Raw genomic sequence first — 23,613 nt, 5'->3', positions numbered from 1 at the left:
GCTAGAAAGTAGGTATATATATATATATATATATTCAAGCAGTGGAAGCCAGGAAATAGAAATAATTCTGCTCAGTTGGGGTAAAGGTGGTGGTGGGAAATTCTATTTTGACAGAAGGCAAATGATAGCCAGGAAGACACCAGTTTCAGGGCAAGATGTTAGCTCTGCAGCTTTTTGGTCTTGAGTTTTTGCATCTGAACATGGTACATTGACCACCTCTAGGGTGGTGGTCGGAGAAAAGGGGATCTAGACAAACTGACTAAATTGACCTGGGCCTGAATTCAAGCCCCGCCTCTTACTGTGCCTCAATTTGCCAGTCTTCTCAGGGCATCCATTCTCTGACTGTTAATGGAAGGATAATGACTACTTTTCAGGACCCATGTGGGATTACATGGCAGTTCTCTTTCCTCCTTCTCCTTTTTTAAAAAAAAAATTTTGTTTTAATGTTTATTTATTTTTGAGAGAGAGACAGAGTGCAAGTGAGGGAGGGGCAGAGAGAGAGGGAGACACAGAATCCAAAGTGTGCTCCAGGCTCTCAGCTGTCAGCACAGAGCCTAACGCAGGGCTTGAACCCACCAACAGTGAGATCATGAACAGAGCTGAAGTCGGATGCTTAACCGGCTGAGCCACCCAGGTGCCCCTCCTCTAGCCTCTATATTTATTAGTCAGCGTTCTCCAAAAGAACAGAAGCAAGAGGATGTATGTGTATATATATTTGTCATAGGGAATTGATTATGATTATGGCGGCTGACAAGTCCACAATCTACAGGGTGAATCAGCAAGCTAGAGACCCAGACGAACCACTGGTGTAGTTACAATCCAAAGGCCAGCAGGGTTGAGATCCAGGGAGAGCTAATATTTCAGTTCTACTCTGAAGGCAGGAAAAAGCCAGTTATCTCAGTTCAAAGGCCATCAGGCAGGAAGACTTTCCTCTTACCAACAGGTAGGGTAAACCTTTGTGTTCTATTAAAGCTCTCAACCAATTTCACATTAGAGAAGCAATCTGTTTTACTCAAACTAGTCTCAGGAATCATCCCCCAACTACGCCTCTCCAAGGTCCAGTTACTGAAGAGTTAATGCCTGGCACAGTGGTGGACCTCCAGGAGCCAATGTCTGATTGGCTGGTGCCTTGGCCACACTTGTGATTAAATATGCCAATGTCAGCCCTGGCTCTCCCACTTACTCACTACATTGGTTCAAACGTAAATGGCTTAACTTACTGGCCTTAGTTTCCCTTCTCACTGAAATGAGGAGTGAAAATACCATCTAGCTTGCTGACATGATATGAGGATTAAATGAGAATATAAAGTAAGTGTCCAGCATAGAGAAGGTACTCAAGAAACAATAGCTATTACCATTATTAAATGAGATAATCCTAGGGGTGCCTGGGTGGCTCAGTCAGTTGAGCGTCCGACTTCGGCTCAGGTCATGGTCTTGCAGTCTGTGAGTTCGAGCCCTGCGTCGGGCTCTGTGCTGACAGCTCAGAGTCTGGAGCCTGCTTCGGATACTGTGTCTCCCTCTCTCTCTGCCCCTCCCCTGCTCATGCTCTGTCTCTCTCTCTCTCTGTCAAAAATAAATAAACATAAAAAAAATTTAAATGAGATATTCCTTGCAAGGCAGTTAGCACTGTGCATAGAATTAGTGCTCCATAAAGATGAGGTATTATGACCTCCTTACTATTTAGAGAATAGAAATTATTTCAAAAATAATAGAAAATAAAATTATCTAGAAAAATTGTTCACTGATTGAGAGGTGAAAACAAAGGACTCCTATCTACTAACTCAAAAATTCTGCAACTCTATGGCAATCTTTGGCAGACACATGCCTCTGATATCTGAAACTGTCATGCTATCTGAGATTCCTTCCAGAAGAAAATTCTCTCTGAGGATTGTTACATAGGCTTTTCCACTGCCGATGGAATAATTTCAGATCCATTTGCACACTTACGCAGGGTTAGCCATTAGAAAACTGACTGAATATTGTCTGTGCTCCAAGAGGGCAAGATCAGGAATACCCTGATTGTGCCCAGATGGTTTTGGCTACTTATGTGAGGCTACCTAGCTGATGCACTATGTTATCAGCATTGAATCAGGAAATGTTAAGCCAGCAAAAAGAGAATTCAAATCCTTCTTTGCATAGCCTTATAATGTACACACCCCAATCTGGACCCTTCTATAGAAAAGTGGGATGATTCCTTGGCCTCCAACTCACTCCATGGGATTGTCAACATCCCCATGGCCATGACTCCCACGTGCTGCTGCCAGCAGTGATCTTGTATTGGCATCTATGTTTCCTGATGGAACAATGGTCTCTTATTTAGGTGACCTTGTTAATACAATTGTCCAAAAATAAGCATATGATATATAATCCCATATCAAATTCTAATTACATAAACTTTCACCTTGCTTTTCATAGCCCAAACAAAGAGCCTAGACAAATTTCCTCCCCGCTTGTGACAGTGTCCCTGTTCCCTTGTGACAGTGTTCGGGATATGCTTTCCCAAACAGTGGCATCTTGATGTATTGAATATTTTAAGCTGAAGGAATTTAAAAAGTGACATGAGCAGAAAAGATTGTCTGCCGTTCCCCTGAAGCAGGATACAAAACCCTCAGGCAAGAAGTATCCTTCTTACAGCTGGAGGAAAGGAATGTCCTTATCTCGAAGACACAAAGAGGAATCTGAACCCACAGGCCTTGCTGCTTCCCCATGTTTACCACTGAGTTCACACCCCTTTTCATTCTGTCACATTTTCCCACGACTTTTCACTCTTCATCAGACTTAGAAAAACACACCCAGGTTCTTCGGGTCTTCATTTCCTTATGAAGTCCCCCATGTCACGTAAAACTTATGTTACATAAATTTATATGATTTTCTCTTGTTAACCCGTCTTTTGTTACAGGGGCCCCAACCAAGAACTTAGAAGAATGGGGGATAAAGATATTTTTCCTCCCCTACACTTGCTTCCCTCACATTCCCGAGAGGTCTTAGTAATTTATCTTCAGCCAATCATTGTCTCCCACACTGAACACACTTTCCCTGCCTAAAACTTTTGAGATCTAATACGTTTCATACCTCAGACTTTGCTGGACTTTAGAAAGGTAACATGGTATATATACTGTTTTGGTTTTTTTTTTTAATGTTTCATTTATTTTTGAGACAGAGAGAGACAGAGCATGAGCAGGGGAGGGGCAGAGAGAGAGGGAGACACAGAATCCGAAGCAGGCTCCAGGCTCTGAGCTGTCAGCACAGAGTCTGACGCGGGGCTCGAACTCACAAGCCATGAGATCATGACCTGAGCTGAAGTCGGACACTCAACCGACTGAGCCACCCAAGCGCCCCTATATACCTTATTTTAAATAACACCTCCAAATGGGTCTGGGGAAACAACCCATAATTAAACACATTTATATTTTAGTAGCATATGAATATTCAACCAAATGGCATAAGGACCATAGGTAACCCCATATCATTTCAGGTCTGATTTTGCTACCATGTGAGTTTTCCAAAAACTTACAAGAAAATGTTTTATTTCAGGATTTTGAGTTTGGAAACACTGATATAGATTTTGGTTCATAAAATAACGGCAGAAGAAACAACTCTTGCATTTTATATTTCCTTTCAAATTAATGGTGTCCTGTTAGTTACACTCCCAGCCTCTCTCCCTATGGCCCTACAGTCAGCCATGGGTATGGGGGAGAAGGCAGGGGTGCTGGGCAGTGATTAATCTAATTGGTACACTTGGCAAAAATAAACTGGGCATGCTCCACCCAGCTCCACACATTTTGCTCTTGAGAAGAAGTTGGCGCTCTGCCTTCTTAGGCCTTGGCCCTTTGCCTAATTCAATTATGATCCTTATTTCAGCTTCAGAATTTATTATCACCATTATTTTTATTATTATCTAAACATTTTTAAAGTGTTTCATTCATTTTTTGGGGGAGAGAGAGAGACAGAATGTGAGCAGGGGAGGGGCAGAGAGAGAGAGAGACACAGAATCCCAAGCAGGCTCCAGGCTCTGAGCTGCCAACACAGAGCCTGATGAGGGGCATGAACCCACGAACCGTGAGGTCATAACCTGAGCCAAAGTCGGACGCTTAACTGACTGAGCCACCCGGGAACCTCTATTACTATCATTGTTGTTGTTATTATTATTTTAAATTGTATTTATTTTGAGAGAGAGAGAGAATGTGTATTTGTGCATGTGTGAGTGGGGGAGGAGTGGAGAGAGAGGGAGAGAAAGAATCCCAAGTAGGCTCCATGCCACCAGCACAGAGCCTGATGTGGGGCTCCACCTCACAAACTGAGATCACGACCTGAGGCAAAATCAAGAGTCAGAAGCTCAATCGACTAATCCACCAGGCACCCCTTCGTATTATTATTGTTAATGATGATGATATTTTGGTCTTCATCTGCCTTCCTTTGTTTTGCTTCTCAATTGGCTAAGAACTCAGATGAGAAGAGACCTGACCCCTCAAAGACTCCAGCGTTTGGTCCTTGGCTGGGAATGTTGAGAAATGAAAACAGTGGAATTTTTGAGAAATTAAATAATTGAGAAATTAAAACAGTCACAGACCTGTGACTCTGGGACTTGGATTTGGATGTGTGGGCGGGGCCTTTGACTTTAAGGTTTCTAAAGGTTTGAATTAGGCCAGGCAAGTTTTCACAGTTGTGTGTGAAATCAAGTTGTAGAACTTGAGAAGTAAATGTCAAGTATATGTCAAAAGTATTCTGGAATGTTGTAGAAAAAAAATCCCAGTCATGGAGTACATCTTAGATCAATCCTGGCCAGAGTGCAACTGATTCAGACAGAGACATGAGAAACAAACTATATGATTTCCCTAAAAATGGAAACATAAGGACTCGATAAACTCAATAACTCAACATGGTTGACTCAATAAAACTATGATCTCAATGAATTGGGAGTGGGAAGAGTAGAAGACAGGAAATGGAGGAAAAAAAGACAAAGAATCACAGACTAGTAGAGGACCACATGATACTATTTCAGGAAAACAAGGCACCAGGAAAGACAGGAAGTTGAAACGGGGGTTTTGGTGGTTTTTTTTACAAGAAGACAGACAGCCCTGGGCCTGAAACCTCTCCAAGGTGCCTGTGCCAACAAGGAGAGTGAAACCTACAGGGATTCTAAACTTGAGAGGCTGGCGGACCCCATGGTCCTGATCTGTAGTCTTACTTGGGGCCCATGTACCTGCATTTACACGTGCTCTCTAGTTGATTCTGATACAGGTGGTCCATGGTCCACACTCTGGGAAACACAGATAAACTCAGGATTAATGATTTTTAATGATTGAAAGAAAAACATGTTACACATGCAAACACAAGCACTTCCTCCAGATCACAAGGTTAAATTCCAGGCCCCTGCAGAGCCTGCCTGTGGGCTCCACCCACAACCATTTGCCATCTGAGGTTCTGACTCTGCCGTTGGATGGGCTTCTCAATTTCATAAGCCACTTGGATGGTAAGGAAGGTTCTCCCTGAATCTAAAAGCTATTTTCTCTCATGCAAACAGTTCTTCTAGAACTCTGTGTAACTGTTTTTTTCCATGTTAGGGTAGGAAATAGGTGAATGCAATAGTCCTTTTTCTGGGTTCAGAAAAGAATCCGCACTTGAGTATAAGGAGAAGCTTAAGTTTTCCAAATGCACCTCAGCTTTTAAAAGTAAAGTTTTACAAATATTTTTAAAAATACTTCCCCCACGCAGTTGAAATGTAATTACTTATATCAACATTTGCCATGTAATAAATTAAAATGATCAAGGAAAGACCTACCATAGGTGATAAAGAAAGGCTATTCAATAGGCCTCTTTCCAACACTTAAGGGGCTGGGAGACAGACAACCTGCCTAATCCAACTGGTGCTCAGAATATGTTTACAAGGATGAAGTCCACTTCTTTTTTTTTTTTTTTTTCCATAGTCATTTTCTTTAATTACTATACTGTGTTCATGTACCCAAAGAAATGAATGGATTTGAAGGTTATTTAATACAACAGGTATTTCTCTTGTCTCAGAATTTCAGCTGAAATCCAAAGCTGAGAAAAATAGCTAAGGAGTACAAGTTCTAAAAAGAGAGATGTGGGGCACTTCTACTCAGGACTTGTTACAAGTGGCCAGATGTGATCATATGGCCCTTAGCCTGTCACCACCTCCAGCTTGTCTAAGAGAAGGCTAGGGATTTAGTGGCAGAAAAAGGCTTTCTGTAAAGAGAGTTGCCAAGGGGCACCTGGGTGACTCAGTTGGTTGAGCATCTGACTTCTGCTCGGGTCATGATTTCACGATTCATGAGTTCGAGCCCTGCTTTGGATCTGCATTGACAACCTCGAGCCTAAAGCCTGCTTCAGATTCTGTGTCTCCCTCTCTCTCTCTCTCTCTCTCTCTCTCTCTCTGCCCCTCCCCAGCTTGTGCTCTCTCTCTCTCTCTCTCTCACCCTCTCTCTCTCTCTCTCAAATAAATAAATAAACTTAAAAAAAATTTTTTTTAAGTATAAAGAGAGTTGTTGGTTAGGAGAGCAGGTTCTGGAATGTTCCTCCACCCTAAGCCAAGTGAAGGAAACATCAAGAGAACCTCTCAGATCTGCCAAGGGAAAGAGACAGCTCACCTAGTCCTCAATTAAATGCTCACTGGGATGCACCAGTTCTGCCACGAGAGCAGGAAATCTACATGTAACCATGAGAGTTTAGGTGTGTACCTGATGAAGACAGAGGCTGCCACAGATGGCCCCTGGTGGCAGGGCAAGGCGAGTGGCCTGATCTTGCGTGGTTTCAATGGGAGCAGGGGGCAAGAGACACAAGCCTGCACAAAGAGTTCTGGGCAGGCCAAGTGGACACCAGGGAAAGAAGGTGGGCACAAGAGAAAGAGCTGCATGGGACTTAGCCGAAGTGCGCATGACACACAGCAGAGAATACAGCACTGTGGAAGTCTGGAAGTGGGCACGAAGAGTGTCCTCCCAAGAATCCACAGACGTTCCTCACAAGAAAAGCAAGCCAGCATTTAGGCTTTTTCCATAAGAGAGAAGGCATACAGTAGCCAAGAGAGATGTTCAAATAGCACTGGCTAAATAATCGCATTTTGCCCCATTTCTTGCCATCCGTCTTCCCCTCCACTCGTTGCTCTGAATGTTGAAGAGTTAGTAGCACCCGGGATACAGGAGAGGTTGTGGAGTCAGCACAGACACAGGCCCTCTCCTGAGTCTGGGATTCTGAGTACAGGTTAGGCATGAGCAATGGAAAGGGAAGGTGCTGTGAACTACAGGAGACAGCAAAAGTCTACCATTGGATCGGTCCAGATTTTCAAATTACTGGAAATAGAAGTGTTTTAATACTTGGAAGTGACAGGAGGTCAAGCCAAGAGATCTGCCAGAGATTTTGTCCAAGGGCAGAGAAAGGAGAACCAACAGGACGTGTGATGGTTGTGGTAGAGGAAAAACAAAACCAAACCAAAACTGGACATTTCCTGATGATTGAATCCTCCTGAATCCTGCCCATTTGTGAAGCCAGATATTTTTGCAATGTGCACAGGCTGCAAAGGATAGAAACCTGAGAAGGCTATTGCTGTCATCAGGTAATGTAGACAAGTGTGGCAGGATTCCGGATGGAAGAACTCGTGTTTTGTTCTCTGCCTCTGCCAGGCTGAGAAGGTCGCTGGGCTCACTGGCTCCTTTGCCTCAGGGAGGTTTATGTTACAGAAATACAGGAAGACAATCTTTTCTTCAATCTTTTGTGAAAGGCTTTATGATTTTTGTGAAAATATTGGATAACCAGTAAGGAGAGGCAGAGGATGAGGATTATCTTTGAAGGCCAAGAGAGCGGAAGGATTCCCCACCCCCACTCCTATAGAAAGGGAATAGAATTCAGCTGGATCCATGGGAGGCAGGAGCCTGTCCCTCCTTCTACCAGCACCATAAACAGGAGGACAGACCTTAGCAGGGAAGAGTGGGCCATGGAAAGAAGGTATGTCCCAGACAATTGGCTTCCTTCAAGGAATTGCGAAGTCTCAGATCACAGAACCAAATGATGGGCTAGAAGCTAAAGGCTCTTAACCTTCATTACCTGTGGATACCATGGCTTCTTAGATTCTCACTCATTCCTGGAGAAGATTGATTTTTCCCACTCATCTGGAGGCATTGGGACTCAGAGTGAGATATATATGGTGTTCGAACTGACATTTATTGACATTCTGAATTTTATTTTATTTTATTTTTAACTTTTTAAAATGTTTATTTTTGAGAGAGAAAGAGACAGAGCATGAGCAGGAGAGGGGCAGAGAGAGAGGGAGACAGAATCTGAAGCAGGCTCCAGGCTCTGAGCAGTCAGCACAGAGCCTGATGCAGTGTTTAAACCCACGAACCCTGAGATCATGACCTGAGCTGAAGTCAGACGCTTAACCAACTGAGCCACCCAGGCGACCCTTGCCATTCTGAATTTTAGTTGTACATTTATGCCCACTACATAAGAAAAGAAATAACCAAACTATAATTGTCTTGATAAATGTCAGAGAGAGAGAGATGCTAAAAGGCTAAAAATACAAACAAAAAGGCTAAAAACAAGAGAACCTTTAAGCTGGGGGTCATTAGAAAGTTACTTTATGGAAGATCCAAGGTTGCTGCATAGGATTCCAAATGACAGCAAGGATGGAGAGATGAGCATAAGGCATATCAGTATCAGCAAATGCACAGAGATAGAAAGGCCAGAGGGAAACAGTATATGAAAGTGCTTTACTGTTTTTATCTGTAAGAGATATTACATGGGAGATCAGGGATGAGAAATGAAATTGGGTGAAGCTTGCATGGGAGTCTGAGCATTTGTATTTATTTGGGCAGCAACAGGAAAATATTACTGGCTTTTAAGGAGTAATGGGACATGATCAGAACAGAGCTTTAGAAAACTTAATCTGTTAGAGATATATGGGATGGATGGAAAGAGAAAGTGATTGAGTGAGATGGGATGGGAAACAAGAGGCTATTGCTGTAATCCAAGCAAGAGGTCATGAAGGCCATGACAGAGCAGTGGTAGTGACTTTGGATCATAGAGAAGGCTGTGAAAGACATCAGGGAAGTACATCTTAGACCTGTATGGGAACAAGACAAGAGGCACTCCTAAGTGTTGAGCCCAGCTGATGAAAAAAATCATAATGCCATCATAGAAATGGGAAATAGTGGAAGAGGAGCTAATTTACAATGAACACACATTCTAAATTTGAAGTTCAACATGATATCTGACTTTACAAGTAATAGAGATGTCAGGGGAGAGGAGGAGGCTAGAGACAGAGTTAGCAGTGCTTTCATAGCCAAACTGCCCATCTCCATAGCTGCCCCATAGCGCATGGAGGTCACCATGATTTGGGAAGAAGGAGGGAGGGGTTGGGCTGTGGCAACAGAAAGAGAGCTGAGGTACAGTACTGGGCAAAGAATGAGGCTCAGTCCAGATAATGATTCTGAAAAGAACAAGCTTTAAAGAATTTTCTAGTTTACTTGAGACTTTCTCTCATTTTCCTCAGTGCTTTCTTTAGCCCTGGGCCTTTCTCTTTCCCAGAACCTTTCAAGCTTCCTGTATCACTTTTCTCAAAAATCAGGTGAATACACCTACACCTAAGAGCCAGAGAGTTCCTGAATTTGGAAAGATTCTGCCACTTTCAACTTGGTGGACCTGGGGAGCATTTCTTAACCTAATTTGGTCTCAATTTCATTACCTAAAAAAATCTTTTTATTACAACAAAATGAAATTAAAAGGTTTTTTTTGTGGAGAAGAAATGCAATAATGCATAACAAAACACCCAATAGAGTGACTAATAAATATTAAACTCTCAACAAATGGTAGCTCCTTCTCTCCCATCCTGCACATGTCAGTAGTAATTCCTAGTACTGATAAGGACCCTTCAGTGGAGCAGTACTGAATTCCAAGCACCAGGATGCATCGAGACCTGCATCCTAGTCCTAGGTGAGCTATTTAGTCGGTTATGACCCTGGCTAGCTTCTCAACTAGGGCCTTCATTAGCATGACTGTTGGCCAAGAGCAGTGGTTGCTAATTTCTACCACCAAGGAATGTTTTGTCCTCTCTTCATGCCCTCCGTCTTTTGAAAGATTTTTCTACTGATCTGCAGTTTGTTAAATCATTGATTCATTTCTTATGTGATCACCAGAATTACAAAACTGGATTGATAGAGTTATCAAAGCAGATTAGATAGACTTGATATAAGGAATTGTGCAATAGCTATTAGGATCTTAGATAGACTTGATATAAGAAATTGTACAATAGCTATTAGGATCTTAAAACAAGAAATATGGCATATGGACACAATGACAATAGCTTGGAATGTTAGATTCCAGGTGGACACCACTAGACAAGATAAGTTGATCTCAATGTTTCCCTCTAATGCTCTCTGAATCCATAAAGGAGTTTAGGGTTCCTGCTATGTGCCTTTTGGAGGACTCAATCATTGGTTTTACTCTTAAAGGCAGTAATTTAATGTAGTAGACAAAACATCTAAACATTCAGTATGATGGGCAATCAGAACAGATATTAGTGTGGGGTAGAGTAGTCAGATACAATAGATGTTTACAGGAAGTAGAGTTTTCACCAGTTTTTTTAATGATGGTTAAATTTTAAGTAGCCTGAAAAGGAAAGGGAGGCAAAGACTAGGGAAGGAAAAGTATCATAATAGGATGTACAGAAAAGAGAGGCCAATGGGAAAGAATCATTGTTCTCATTCTCCCAAATAAAAAAAAAAGCATCTACCTCTGCACCCTTAGTTTTGGACTCAGAAGTCCTTACTTCTGGATTCAGAGGAAAAAGCCCCAAATGCTTTGTGATTAAAGTCATTCTTTCTCTCTAGCTTCATTTCTAGCCTCTTTCTTCCCAAACTCCATGCTCTAGCCATGTCAGAAGATAATAACCCATCCACCAAGTATCTCCAGTCAATACTAGGCGGGGGGTCTTGATTGGAGGGGACTGGATCATCTTGATTCCTCCCTTACCCTATCCCCTCCTCCCCAATCAATCTTCCAGAGAGACCTATATATTCCATCTCTAGAATTTCCACCTCATGTTTATAAAATGCAAACCCGATCAGTCATTTCTCTGCTTAAAATATTTAATGGCTCTCCATCAGCTACAGAATTAAGTCAAAACTTCTTATTCTGGCATGCAGACTATTTATAATCTAGTCACTGATTACCTTTCCAACATTATCTCCTTTGATTTCTTTGCTCCATGGAAAAATCTATTGGATAGGAAGCTTGAAATGTCTGGAAAAGACATAGGGGCTAAGAGCTAAACCTCTTCAAGTATCATACTTTCCAAGTATTAGAAGAGACAATGAGAGCTTAAAGTAACATAACAGTAATAGGGACAGTGATGAGAATATGGATTTAAGAAATATTTAGAATACAGGGTAGAACAGAGATGATTTAATGATGAGTTAGATTTAAGGATAAAAAAAAAAAGGCAAAGCTGGGATGATGATGATGATGGTGGTGGTGGTGGTGGCGATGATGATGATGATGGTGATGATGGCAACATCCAGAGATGTCTGCAACAATAACATTTTCTGTGCACTTACAATATACAAAGCATTATTCTAAAGGTGACATGTGTTAATGCATTAAATCTCCAAATTACTCCTATCAGATAGAATCTGTTTTTATCCACATTTTACATGTAGGAAAACAGAGGCACAGAGAGGTTAAATAACTTGTCTAAAATCACACAGGGAGTAAGAGCCAAATTTGTACCCATATAGTTTGGCTTTGGATCCTGCACAATTAAGCACAACACAAAACTGCCTATTTTGTCTTGTCAGACCAACTGCCATCTCCAAAATATGTCATACTCCTTTGGGTCTTCAAGTCCTCCCCATTCTTTGTGTATGAAATGCCCTTATCTTTTCCTTGGAGTAGAAAACTTCCGTAGGACACAGATCGATTGTTACCTCCCCTGAGAAGTCTCTGTGTTCTCCCCCAAGTGCAGCTATTTACTCCTTATTCCATTGTCCCATAATACAGTGTGCATAATTCCACTGGTGCATTACATGACGTGGCAATTACTTGTTAATGTGTCTATCTCCCCTAACTATACTGCTCAACAGCAGAACCTGTGTCATATTCATCTCTCAACCCCCAGGCTCTAGGATCCTACTATGGCCTCTGGTTCTTGATCCACAGTAGGCATTCAATGTTTCTTTTTTTAAAAAAATTTTTTAATGTGTATTTATTTTTGAGAAAGAGAGAGACAGAGCATGAGCAGGGGAGGGGCAGAGAAAGAAGGAGACAGAATCTGAAGCAGCCTCCAGGCTCTGAGCTGTCAGCACAGAGCCCAACACGGAGCCTGAACCCACAGACTGTGAGATCATGACCTGAGCTGAAGTCGGATGCTTAACCGACTGAGCCACCCAGGCGCCCCAGCACTCAATGTTTAAGTGAATGGATAAGTGAATGAATATATGAATAAAAATATGGAGGTGAGAATTGCTCCACACTGCCCTGTACTGATTGGTGATGGTGTGAGCTCTTAATGCAAAACTGGGCCAGAGATGGATAGTAGTGTAGTGATCAGTTAGAGTGGAGAGGTCAGAGATGAACTTGAGACTGGGCATGCCTGAAGAGATTAGCAACATGACCTCCAGAATAGCCAAGTAGAGGAATATTTTTCCATTTTTTTTGTGTGTGTCTTCTTCAATTTCTTTCATGAGCTTTCTATAGTTTTCAGTGTATAGATATTTCACCTCTTTGATTATGTTTATTCCTAGGTATTTTATGGTTTTTGGTGCAATTGTAAATGGGATCGATTCCTTGATTTCTCTTTCTGTTGTTTCATTATTGGCGTATAAGAATGCAAACGATTTCTGGGCACTGATTTTATATCCTGTGACTTTGCAAAATTCATGGATCAGTTCTAGAAGTCATTGTTAAAATGTTGATACTACCCAAAGCAATCTACATATTCAATGCAATACCTATCAAAATAACACCAGCATTCTTCACAGAGCTAGAACAAATATTCCTAAAATTTGTATGGAACCAGAAAAGATCCTGAATAGCCAACGCAATCTTGAAAAAGAAAACCGAAGCTGAAGAATCACACTCCCAGACTTCAAGACATATTACAAAGCTGTAATCATCAAGACAGTATGGTACTGGCACAAGAACAGACACTCAGATCAATGGAACAGAATAGAGAACCCAGAAATGGACCCACAAATGTAGGGCCAACTAATCTTTGACAAAGCAGGAAAGAAGGTCCAATGGAATAAAGACAGTCTCTTCAGCAAGTGGTGCTGGGAAAACTGGACAGCAACATGCAGAAAAATGAACCTGGACCACTTTTTTACACCATACACAGAAAGAAACTCAAAATGGATGAAAAACCTAAATGTAAGAGAGGAAGCCATCAAACTCCTAGAGGAGAAAGCAGGCAAAAGCCTGTTGACCTCAGCTGCAGCAACTTCTTACTCAACATGTCTCTGGAGGCAAGGGAAACAAAAGCAAAAATGAACTATTGGGACTTCATCAAAATAAAAGCTTCTGCACAGCAAAGGAAACAATCAGCAAAACTAAAAGGCAACCGACAGGATGGGAGAAGATATTTGCAAATGACATATCAGATAAAGGCTTAGTATCCAAAATCTATAAAGAACTTTTCAAACTCAACACCCAAAAAACAAATAATCCAGTGAAGAAATGGGCAAAAGACATGAATAGACACTTCTTCAAAGAAGACAGAGGGCCAACTGACACGTGAAAAAATGCTCAACATCACTCATCATCAGGGAAATACAAATCAAAACCACAATAAGATACCACCTTACACCTGTCAGAATGGCTAACATTAACAACTCGGGCAACAACAGATGTAGGTGAGGATGCAGAGAAAGAGGATCTCTTTTGCATTGTTGGTGGGAATGCAAGCTGGTGCAGCCACTCTGGAAAACAGTATGGAGGTTCCTCAAAAAATTGAAAATAGGATTACCCTACGACCCAGCAATTGCACTACTAGGTATTTATCCAAGGGATAAATAAAACAGGTGTGCTGTTTTGAAGGAGCACATGCACCCCAATGTTTACAGCAGTGCTATTGACAATAGACAAAGTACGGAAAGAGCCCAAATGTCCATCGACGGATGAATGGATAAAGAAGATGTGGTATGTATATACAATGGAGTATTACTTGGCAATCCAAAAGAATGAAATCTTGCCATTTGCAACTACATGGGTGGAACTGGAGAGTATTATGCTAAGCAAAATTAGTCAGTCAGAGAAAGACAAATATCATATGACTTCATTCATATGAGGACTTTAAGATATAAAACAGATGAACACAAGGGAAGGGAAGCAAAAATAATATAAAAACAGGGAGGGGGACAAAACATAAGAGACTCTTAAATATAGAGAACAAACAGAGGGTTACTGGAGGGGTTGTGGGACAGGGGTTGGTCTAAATGGGTAAGAGGCTTTAAGGAATCTACTCCTGAAATCAATTTTGCACCATATGCTAACTAACTTGGATGTAAATTAAGCAATAAATGAATTTAAAAAAAATAGCCAAGTAGAGGATGCTAAAGTCTGAGGAGGCAACTTGGGGAAGTAGACACATTGAGAGCATCTTAAGATCAAGTCTGAAAGGAGGGAAAAAACTGATATTATTCTGGTTTCTGGACATCGGTTTCACCATTTCCCCTGCCATTTACTACCTGGAATATGTCGTTTGCTTATTTCCTCTTTTCCAGATCTTCTGAAAATATGTGAACTGTGGAATAGACACCATTACCAAAATCATCTGGAGAAGAAATCAACCAACTTTTGGAACTATCATGTAACAACCATCAAGTCAACATTTCCAGATGGAAGCCAAAATTGCTTGAATCCCCAAATATAATATCTGATCATTCATTTTACTCTCATGGCTGAATGGGCAGGATGCTCCTTTGGGCAGTCTTTATCTTCCATATCTCTCCACCCACTACTGTGGACACCATCTTATAGGACTTTCTAAGATCTTAAATGACCATTGTTTGTGAAAGGACCTTCCTTGTGTGCTTGGCTGCTGGAGCCATTTTGTAATCTGTTTCTCAAACTTTTCAGAAGAAGTAGGTTAGCTCCCTTTCTCTGTGCGTGTTAATATCATCTTCCTTTCTCTCCATCGATTTTGTCAGTGCTGGCAACAGAGTCACTTTGGATCCCCATTTGGAACTCTCTTCTGTTGCTGGAATTCTAAGAATTTTTCTGCACAGCCCTCTACCCAAATGCCCCTGTGTAGTAAACATGTCTGTGCAAGAACTAGGGTTTAGTCCTAGTCCAGTGGTTCTCAAAATGAAATCCCTGAGCTAGCAGCATCAGTATCACCTGAACTTATACAACGGAATATTACTCGGCCATCAAACAGAATGAAATCTTTCCATTTGCAACAATGTGGATGGAGCTAGAGTGTATTATGCTAAGCAAAATAAATCAGTCAGAGAAAGGCAAATATCAGATGATTTCACTCATTTGTGGAATTTAAGAAACAAAACAGAGGAACATAGGGGAAAGGAAGCAAAACTAAGATAAAAACAGAGAAGGAGAAATATCATAAGAGACTCTTAAATACAGAGAACAGACTGAGGGTTGCCGGCAGGGTGTTGGGTGGGGGGATGGGCTAAACGGGCCCTTAAGAAGGGCACTTGTTGGGATGAGCACTGGGTGTTATATGTAAGCGATGAATCACTAAATTCTCTTCCTGAAAAAAAAATCAAAAGAAAGAGAGGGAGAGACAGAGAGAAAGAAAAAAAGAGAAAGAAAGAAAAAGAAAGAAGGAGAGAAAGAAAGAAGGAAAGAAAGAAAGAGGAAGGAAGGAAGGAAGGAAGGAAGGAAGGAAGGAAGGAAGGAAGGAAGGAAGGAAGGAAGGAAGGAAGGAATGTCAATTCTCTGGCCCCATCCCAGAGACATGCCAAAGACAGGTGATTCTGAGGTGGCCTAAAATTTGAGAGCTGCTTCCTTCATCAATGTACTCTCCCACTCTCTGAGACAATTTTACACTTTTCTCTCTCCTCCAACGTCAAATAGCCCCTCCCTCAATGCATTCACAACGTCTTAGATTCTTAATTCATTAAGAAAATTTGAAGAGAACTTTCGCGTGCTCCCAGCCCCAATTCCCCTGAGGAACCTGTGCCAGTACTCACACGTGGCTCCCTCCCTGCCACGGTGACCGGCCCAGCACTCACCAGTTCTGCAAAGAGGACCCCAGCCCCTCACCTGCTCGAGCTTGTAAGGTCCTGCCTTTGTCCTTCTCTCCCTTCCTACTGAGATGTTCCTGTCAGCAGTGTGTATCTCCCGAGCTCTTTTTAAAAAGAAAAGGAAAGAAAAACAGAACTGTTCCCTTAACTCCACATCCGCCTTCAGCTACTGTTCATTTCTGTGATGCCCTTTAAGCAAGACTTCATGGGCTTATCTTTGACACAGTGGCTTGCACACAGGAGGCTCTTAATTACCCACTGTTAAGTGAACGGCTGTGTTGAGTACACGTGAACCAACTGGGAAGGGGGAAACTGCCATTTCAAGCAAACAAAAGAAAATCTGGCCGTAGGTGCTTCCAGCTTCTTAAGAGGTGGCGTATTCTTTATTACGGAAGAATAGACTTTTATCCTGCTCCCTTCCCACTTAAGAAGACTGATGTGCCAACGAGTTTGATCTTACTCGAGCAAAGACTAATTTCTCAGCCTCTATGGGTACTCTGTGCTACTAAAGGGCAAATATCCTGAGAGAATGGTCTTTTGTTTAGAAAAGAGGCTTAATGAGGTTAAGGATTTACCAAGGGAGGCTTTCACGAGTTCAGAGCAGTGAAGTGGAGAATAAAACTGTTCTACATTAAAATAAGCGGTGTCTTACTTTGCTCGGGCTGCCATAACAAAGTAAAACAGACCGGGTGGATTTAAATAACAGAAATTTCTTTTCTCACAGTTCTGGAGGCGAAGTCCAAGATTAGTGTGTCAGCAGGCTTGGCTTCTTCTGAGGCCTCTCATTGGCTCGTACATGACCATCTTTTCCCTGTGTCTTCACATGGTCTTTCCTTTGCATATGCCTGTGTCCTAATTACCTCTTCTTATAAGGACACCAGTCATATTGAATTAGGACCCACTTTAATGACCTCATTTTAACTTGATTGCCTCATTAAAGACCCTATCTTGCCTTCTGTGACTGGCTTATTTCACTTAGCATGAAATCCTTCAGGTTGACCATATGAACCTGGATTTGGTTCATATGACAGGGTTTCCTTCTTTTAAAAGGCTGAATAATATGCCATTGTATGCATATGTTGGAGGAGGTCATCAAGAGGCTGTGACTGTCAGTTGACCCATGAACCGGCCCAGGGCAACTGGAGGCTTCTTACAGCCCTCTCTGGTTCTTACAACGTGGGTTCTGCTTGCCTTCCCTGCTCTCAGAGGCTTCCCCAAGGACATACCCTTGTGATAATGTTGTGCTATTGAGACCATCTGGATGGTATATATGACTGAACCCAGTTAAGCCTCTATATAAACTTTAAGGATTTGGTAGGTGGGTGCAGAAATTTAGTTATCTTGCTGCAGCCCAGGACAAGCCTTGTATGTAAGTTTCTGTGCTTGTTAAATCTGCCACCTACCAATCTGAAGTGGCCTGCCTCTTTTTTCCCTCTCTCCCTGCCCTTCACTATGGGGACCAATTTCAGATTACACCTGGGGAGCTTGCAAATCAACAATATAAACATTTACTTTATCCATTCAACCATCAGTAGACACTTGGGTAGTTTCTGTATTTTGGCTATTATAAATAATGCTGCAATAAACATGAGAATGCAGATATCTCTTTGAGATCCTGATGCCAATTCTTTTGGGTATATACTGAAAAGTGGGATTGCTGAATTATATGGTAGTTCTATTTTTAATTTTGTTGAGGAGCTTCCATACTGTTTTCTATAACAGCTGTAACCAGTTTTACATTCCCCCCTCCCCCCCCACACACACCATACAAGCATTCCAGTTTCTCCACATCCTCACCAACATTTGTCTTTTGGTTTTTTTGTTTTGTTTTTTTTTGTTTGTTTTTTGTTTGTTTGTTTGTTTTGGTAATAGCCAACCTCACAGTTGGGAGGTGATATCTCACTATGATCCCAGTATATAAAGAGTCTAAAATAGTCAAATACATAGGAGCAAAGTAGAATGGTGACCACCAGGGGTGGGAGGGAGGAGGAAATGGGGAGTTGTTGCTCAAGGGGTATAAACTTTCAGTTATGCAAGACGAATAAATTCTAGAGCTCTGCTGTACAACATAGTGTCTGTAGCTAACAGTACTGTAATATACACTGAAAAATTTGTTAAGAGGGTAGACTCAAGACTGTTATGCAAGAGTGTAACAAACATGTACCTCATCAGTCCTGTGTTTTGGAGACTGTCGTGGCAGTCTGTTACCTAACTGACAAAGACAGCAAAATATCTTCATGATCTCGTGATCAATGTGTTTTTTAAACTCTTGTGAAAACTATATAGCTTAAATAAAAATCACAAAAATGGTATAATTAACCCTATGTAACCATCTAGTTTTAGACTTTATCAACTTTTCACCACATTTACTGCATCTATTTTTCCCCCAGGTTTTTTAAGAGGAGGATTTTTTTTTTTTTTTTTTTGAGAGAAAGCGAGAGCATGAGCAGGGGAGGGGCAGACAGAGAGAGAGAGAGAGAGAGAGAGAGAGAGGGAAAGAGAATCCCATGCCCAGCGTGGAGCCCAACGCAGGACTTGATCTCACCACCCCGTGATCATAACCTGAGCCAAAATCAAGAGTCGGATGCTTAAGTGACTGAGCTGACCAGGCACCCCAAGAAGAAGCATGTTTTATCTTGAATCATCTCCTGTGCTGTTTGGCATCGTGCAAGTACTGGTTATCTTAAACTTTGATAAATGCCTTGCTACATATGAACTTTTGGCATTGATGAGAAAATCAGAGAAACGTGTACTGTTTTTCCCTTATACGGTAGAGGAGAGAAGAACCACAGAAATGGAATGTAAGGTGGACTGAGAGTTTAGTGGGACCAGGAAGTCTGGGCAAGGAGTGAACACAGCAATGGTTGCAGCTTGGGGTTTGCAGAAATCTTGGGAAAGGCACTGAACTCTCCACAGTGTAAGATAGAGACTCAAGCCACCTCTGTTTCAACATTAAATATATAAGCAACTACATAGACTAGAGGACTTAGGGACACCAAGATGACAGTCAGCATGTGTTTAGGATGTACACTAATGAAGAAATGGATGATGGAAAGGACCTACTGGTGTGCTACTGAGTACCATACCAACTTTGGTATTTAAGCCCAGAGGGCCATCCCAGAACAAGAGAAAAGCATACTAAGTGGGGCATACGTGTACAATTCCTCTCAGTATGGAGACCTGTAATCTAGAATTTTATCTGATGCTCCTTCACCTGGGTCTGTAGTGAAACTTCATTTGGCTTGGCCTTTGCAATCACTGACCCTCAGCTTCTGTCTCCACCTCTGTCACAGCTATGAAGTGGGAAGCTATCTAGGAGGCTGAACTTCCACCTGTTTGTAATGTTCAATTTTCCTCATTTGACCAATTTATCTCCCGTTTGCGAGTAAATACATCCACCATGAGCTCTCAGGAGCAATCCCACCAGATCATGAATATTTTTATTTCCTTTTTTTTTTTAATTTTTTAATTAAAAATTTTTTTAATGTTTATTTTTGATAGGGAGAGAGAGAGACAGAGCACAAGTGGGGGAGGGACAGAGAGAGAGGGAGAAACAGAATCGGAAGCAGGCTCCAGGCTCTGATCTGTCCACACACAACCCCATGCAGGGCTTGAACTCACAAATTGTGAGATCATGACCTGAGCCGAAATCAGATGTTCAATGGACTGAGCCACCCCATGAATATTTTTATTTCTCATCTTTACTGAACCAAAAGTGATACATCAGGCTTCCTAATATAAAGTGTTAGGATGAAATATCCAAATAGAAGTACAATGTGTCCAAGAGGCAGGTGGGGGCCAGATAACAGGGGTATTGGTTTTTACAGGTTTTTTTCCCCCCATGATTTTCAGGCTTTCCTACTTGGGGCTATAAGTCCATAATCAGATGTGTGTTTGTCTGATTTTGAAATCCAAAACCGATTCCTTCCTACAGAAACCCTAGCTTCTGAGTAGCAGCCCATTTGCACATCCATCTCAAGTTGGGGAGCCAAAGGCTTGTGACAAGGTTTCCCGGACGACGCGCCTGGCTAACCTGCCACAATTACAATCCATGGGGGAAACCAGAAATTCCAGTGCCTATTATGTTGTTCCAATGCCCACGAATTGGGTTGGGGGACTGTCTGAAAACAGTATTTTTAGTTTGGCAGTAGTTTATAGTGTCATTTGGCAGGAAATGTCTGAAATTCAGTTATTCAAGTTCACTTTTTAAGCCAGTCAGTAGAGCCTGTGTAGAGGATCAGATTGTACAGATGGAATTCTTGGCAAAATCTCTGGAAACTTCCAGGATTATCTGATTCTACAGGGGTCTGTGTCTTTCACTGCCCTTGACTATTTTGCCAGTCTGTAGAAACTGAAGTTAACTTGTAAAAGGCTGACAGAGATGCAAATAATTCCCACCTAAGAAATGCAAATGAATTTTGTCCAATGAGGATGTATTGATTTCTACTTAGTGCAAGAGGCCAGTTTTGCCTCTATCAGCAAATTCAATTCAATATTCCAGATTACCTGTAGATATGTTTTCCTTGGAGTCTCCTTAGAACGAGTTTTTTATTTTTATTTTATTTATTTATTTATTTATTTATTTATTTATTTATTTATTTTTAATGTTTATTTATTTTTTAGAGAGAGAGAGAGAGAACATGAGCAGAGGAGGGGCAGAGAGAGAGGGAGACACAGAATCAGAGGCAGGCTCCAGGCTAGGCTCCGAGCTGTCAGCACAGAGCCCGACACGGGGCTCGAACTCACAAACTGTGAGATCATGACCTGAGCCAAAGTCGGACACTCAACCGACTGAGCCACCCAGGTGCCCCTCCTTAGAACGAGTTTTTATTTCTTACTAGTTTCCTCATTAAAGAATGAGTAAAATAAAATCTTTGACATGTACTCATTTCATATTTGTATGAATCACATTTTTAAAAAATTACCTTTAACACCTTGGTTCTCTAGCAACTTAGTTCATCCCCAAAAGTGAGGTCAAGGAGCACCTGGGTGGCTCAGTTGGTTAAGCTTCCGACTTGTGCTCAGGTCATGAGCTTGCAGTTAATGAGTTTGAGTCCCACATTAGGCTCTCTGCTATCAGCGTGAAGACTGCTTCAGATCCTCTGTCCCCCTCTCTCTCTGCCCCACCCCACATCCACTTGCATCCTTTTTCTCTCTCTCAAAAGATAAACTTAAAAAAAATCAAAAGTGGGGTTGACAAGGAGTGAGGGGAGAACCCTGAATTTTTGACTGAGTATTTACCCAGAAGTGACTAGTAGAATGAGCTACTTGAAAAAATAAGATCATATTTACCCTTATTCCTGGATATAGAGGTTCTAGATTTGGGTTGATTTCAGTATAGAGTTATAAAAGCATTTTATGTTTGTATAGGCAAATTTGAGGACTGCTGTGATTCTCCTTTTTTTTTTTTAAATCCTACCATTTTAACTTGTTCACTTATATAACAAAAAAAAAATGGTAATAACAGATGTGCTAGGCTTAAGAAGCAGGATGGAAACTTGAACACCATTGGATATCACTCTGTCTCTGCCTCCATCTCTGCGGCCCGCCCCCCCTCACCTCTCCAGCACCTGTTCCCGTGTTAATTTCACTCTCCCAGGCTGCCTTCTCCATCAGTTGTGGTCCGGGGGCTAGCATCTCAGCACCTCTTACTCATATTCTCTGTGGAAAAAAACAAGAGCACCATTAGCATAAGTCTTTTTCAAAACTGTCGGCAGGAGAAGGAGCGTTCTAACTTGAGAAGGAGGTGGAATCTTGTATAAGGCTTCAGCAGGCAGGGTCAGCTGAAGTTCAGCTAGTTTCAAGAATATTTGTTCAAGGGTGGTACTCAGGGAAGGGAGCAATTATTCTGGTTAATGAACAGCCGTGTTTGGACAATTTGGATTTTACTAAGAGAAGTGGAAGGAACAGTGAGGGGCTGAGGTCATGTGCAAGAGGGGGTGCAAGCTACAGTGGACAGGGACACGGAGGGCCACAGTGGACACCTTATAGTTCTTCAGCGTCTCTTACACCTCATAGTCCTCAGACCAGAGAGACCATTCTCCCCACATGCAGTTGGCTAAATCCTAGGGACGAATTTTGATTGATCGTGCTTATTTCTGGACCACTCACTGTGCTCAGGGAGTCAGAGCCAAGAATGAAGAGGCTGTTCCTAGGCAGATCCAAAGGCTAGAACAAGGGAGGAACAGCTCTTATAAGGAAGCAGTAGCCCAGACCTGGCCCATGGGGGCATCACAGTGAGTGGGACAGCCCCCACCCCTCATCCTCATCTGTGTTCACAAAACCCTCCTTTTCCTCCTTCCAGGTGAACAGCTCAATTTTGCCTTTAGGGGACACTGCTTAGGGGAGGACCACTCAGAGATCTATTTGCCTAATGTGCAGAGATGAAAATCCTTCTGAGAGCAGCCCTAAGCACAAAAGCTGGACACGGCCCTCATGCCCAGATTTCTTCCACAATCCTGAGAACTGTCTAAATGATCACCATGGACACTTAGGGAAGATAAACAAGTTTGGTTTGAATAAACATCCCAATATTGGCAGTGTTCCCCGCCTCTTCATTCTTTTCTCTCTCCCCTTTCAGGTATTCAGTGCCCATAACCCCTTCTCTCCTATTATAGGGGCCAAGGGCAGGCTGCCCCAAGATGGGCCACTTTGGCATAAAGATTATTTTGAGTTAAAAGTAATCAAAACCCAACAGATGCAGGAAAAGCTCTCTGCCTCCCCCTCAGCTGCCTAAATTTATATTGAAAAGGAGAGTCTGTACCAGGAAGAGAGCTATTAAGAGACTCTCCTTTACCTAAGAAACTTATCTGCATAATAGAGCAAACTTGCTTTTCCAAACATCTTTCACCTTCCTGCTAATGGGTTTTCTCCCCTTTGCATCCTCAGACCCTACCCCATCTTTAGCTCATATAAACTCCATGTTGCCTCATCGTCTTTGCAATTTCATGTTTGGGTGGATTCCTTATATGTGTTCCTATTAAATATGATTTTCTCCTGTTAATCTGTCTCATGTCAATTTGCTTCTAAGTCCAGCTGGGGCAGAGCAAGGCCTTCCTTCCCAACACAGTAAAAGTAAGACAGATCTGCCCTACAAACATAGTTAAAACAATGAAGATTCAGGGGAAGGAAATAGTTGTCCTTATTATTTATATTTTGCTAGAAGAACAAGTTGGTGACATATCATGGACTTTAAAGTTCAAATCCCCAGAATATGAATCTTAACTTCCCACTTACTTGCTCCATGATTGTGGGCAAATACTTAACCTCAGTAAGTTCCAGTATTCTCATTTGGGAAATGGATAGTAGTGCCCACCTCACAATTTAAAGGGATTATGGATATAAAGAATATATGGAGTATATTAAAATCCAGTCACTATCATTTTTTTCTGGTGATGAT

At 41.8% G+C, this 23,613-nt stretch overlaps 1 protein-coding gene across 1 annotated transcript in view; it reads right to left on the bottom strand.

The window, feature by feature from the left end:
- BBS10 (Bardet-Biedl syndrome 10) overlaps positions 1-23,613 on the bottom strand; it is a 91,405-nt gene that overhangs the window by 46,191 nt on the left and 21,601 nt on the right. Inside the window, exon 3 of the transcript XR_015253476.1 lies at positions 21,774-21,875. The gene's annotated coding sequence lies outside the window, so the exon portion shown is untranslated. The remainder of the gene's footprint in view (positions 1-21,773; positions 21,876-23,613) is intronic.

This window comes from Puma concolor, chromosome B4, assembly GCF_028749965.1.
Source record: "Puma concolor isolate L17-30 chromosome B4, mPumCon1.1.hap2, whole genome shotgun sequence".
In the NCBI taxonomy this organism is placed as follows: domain Eukaryota; kingdom Metazoa; phylum Chordata; class Mammalia; order Carnivora; family Felidae; genus Puma; species Puma concolor.
Note: the sequence above shows the minus strand (reverse complement) of the source record. Positions and strands in the feature narration are given on the sequence as shown.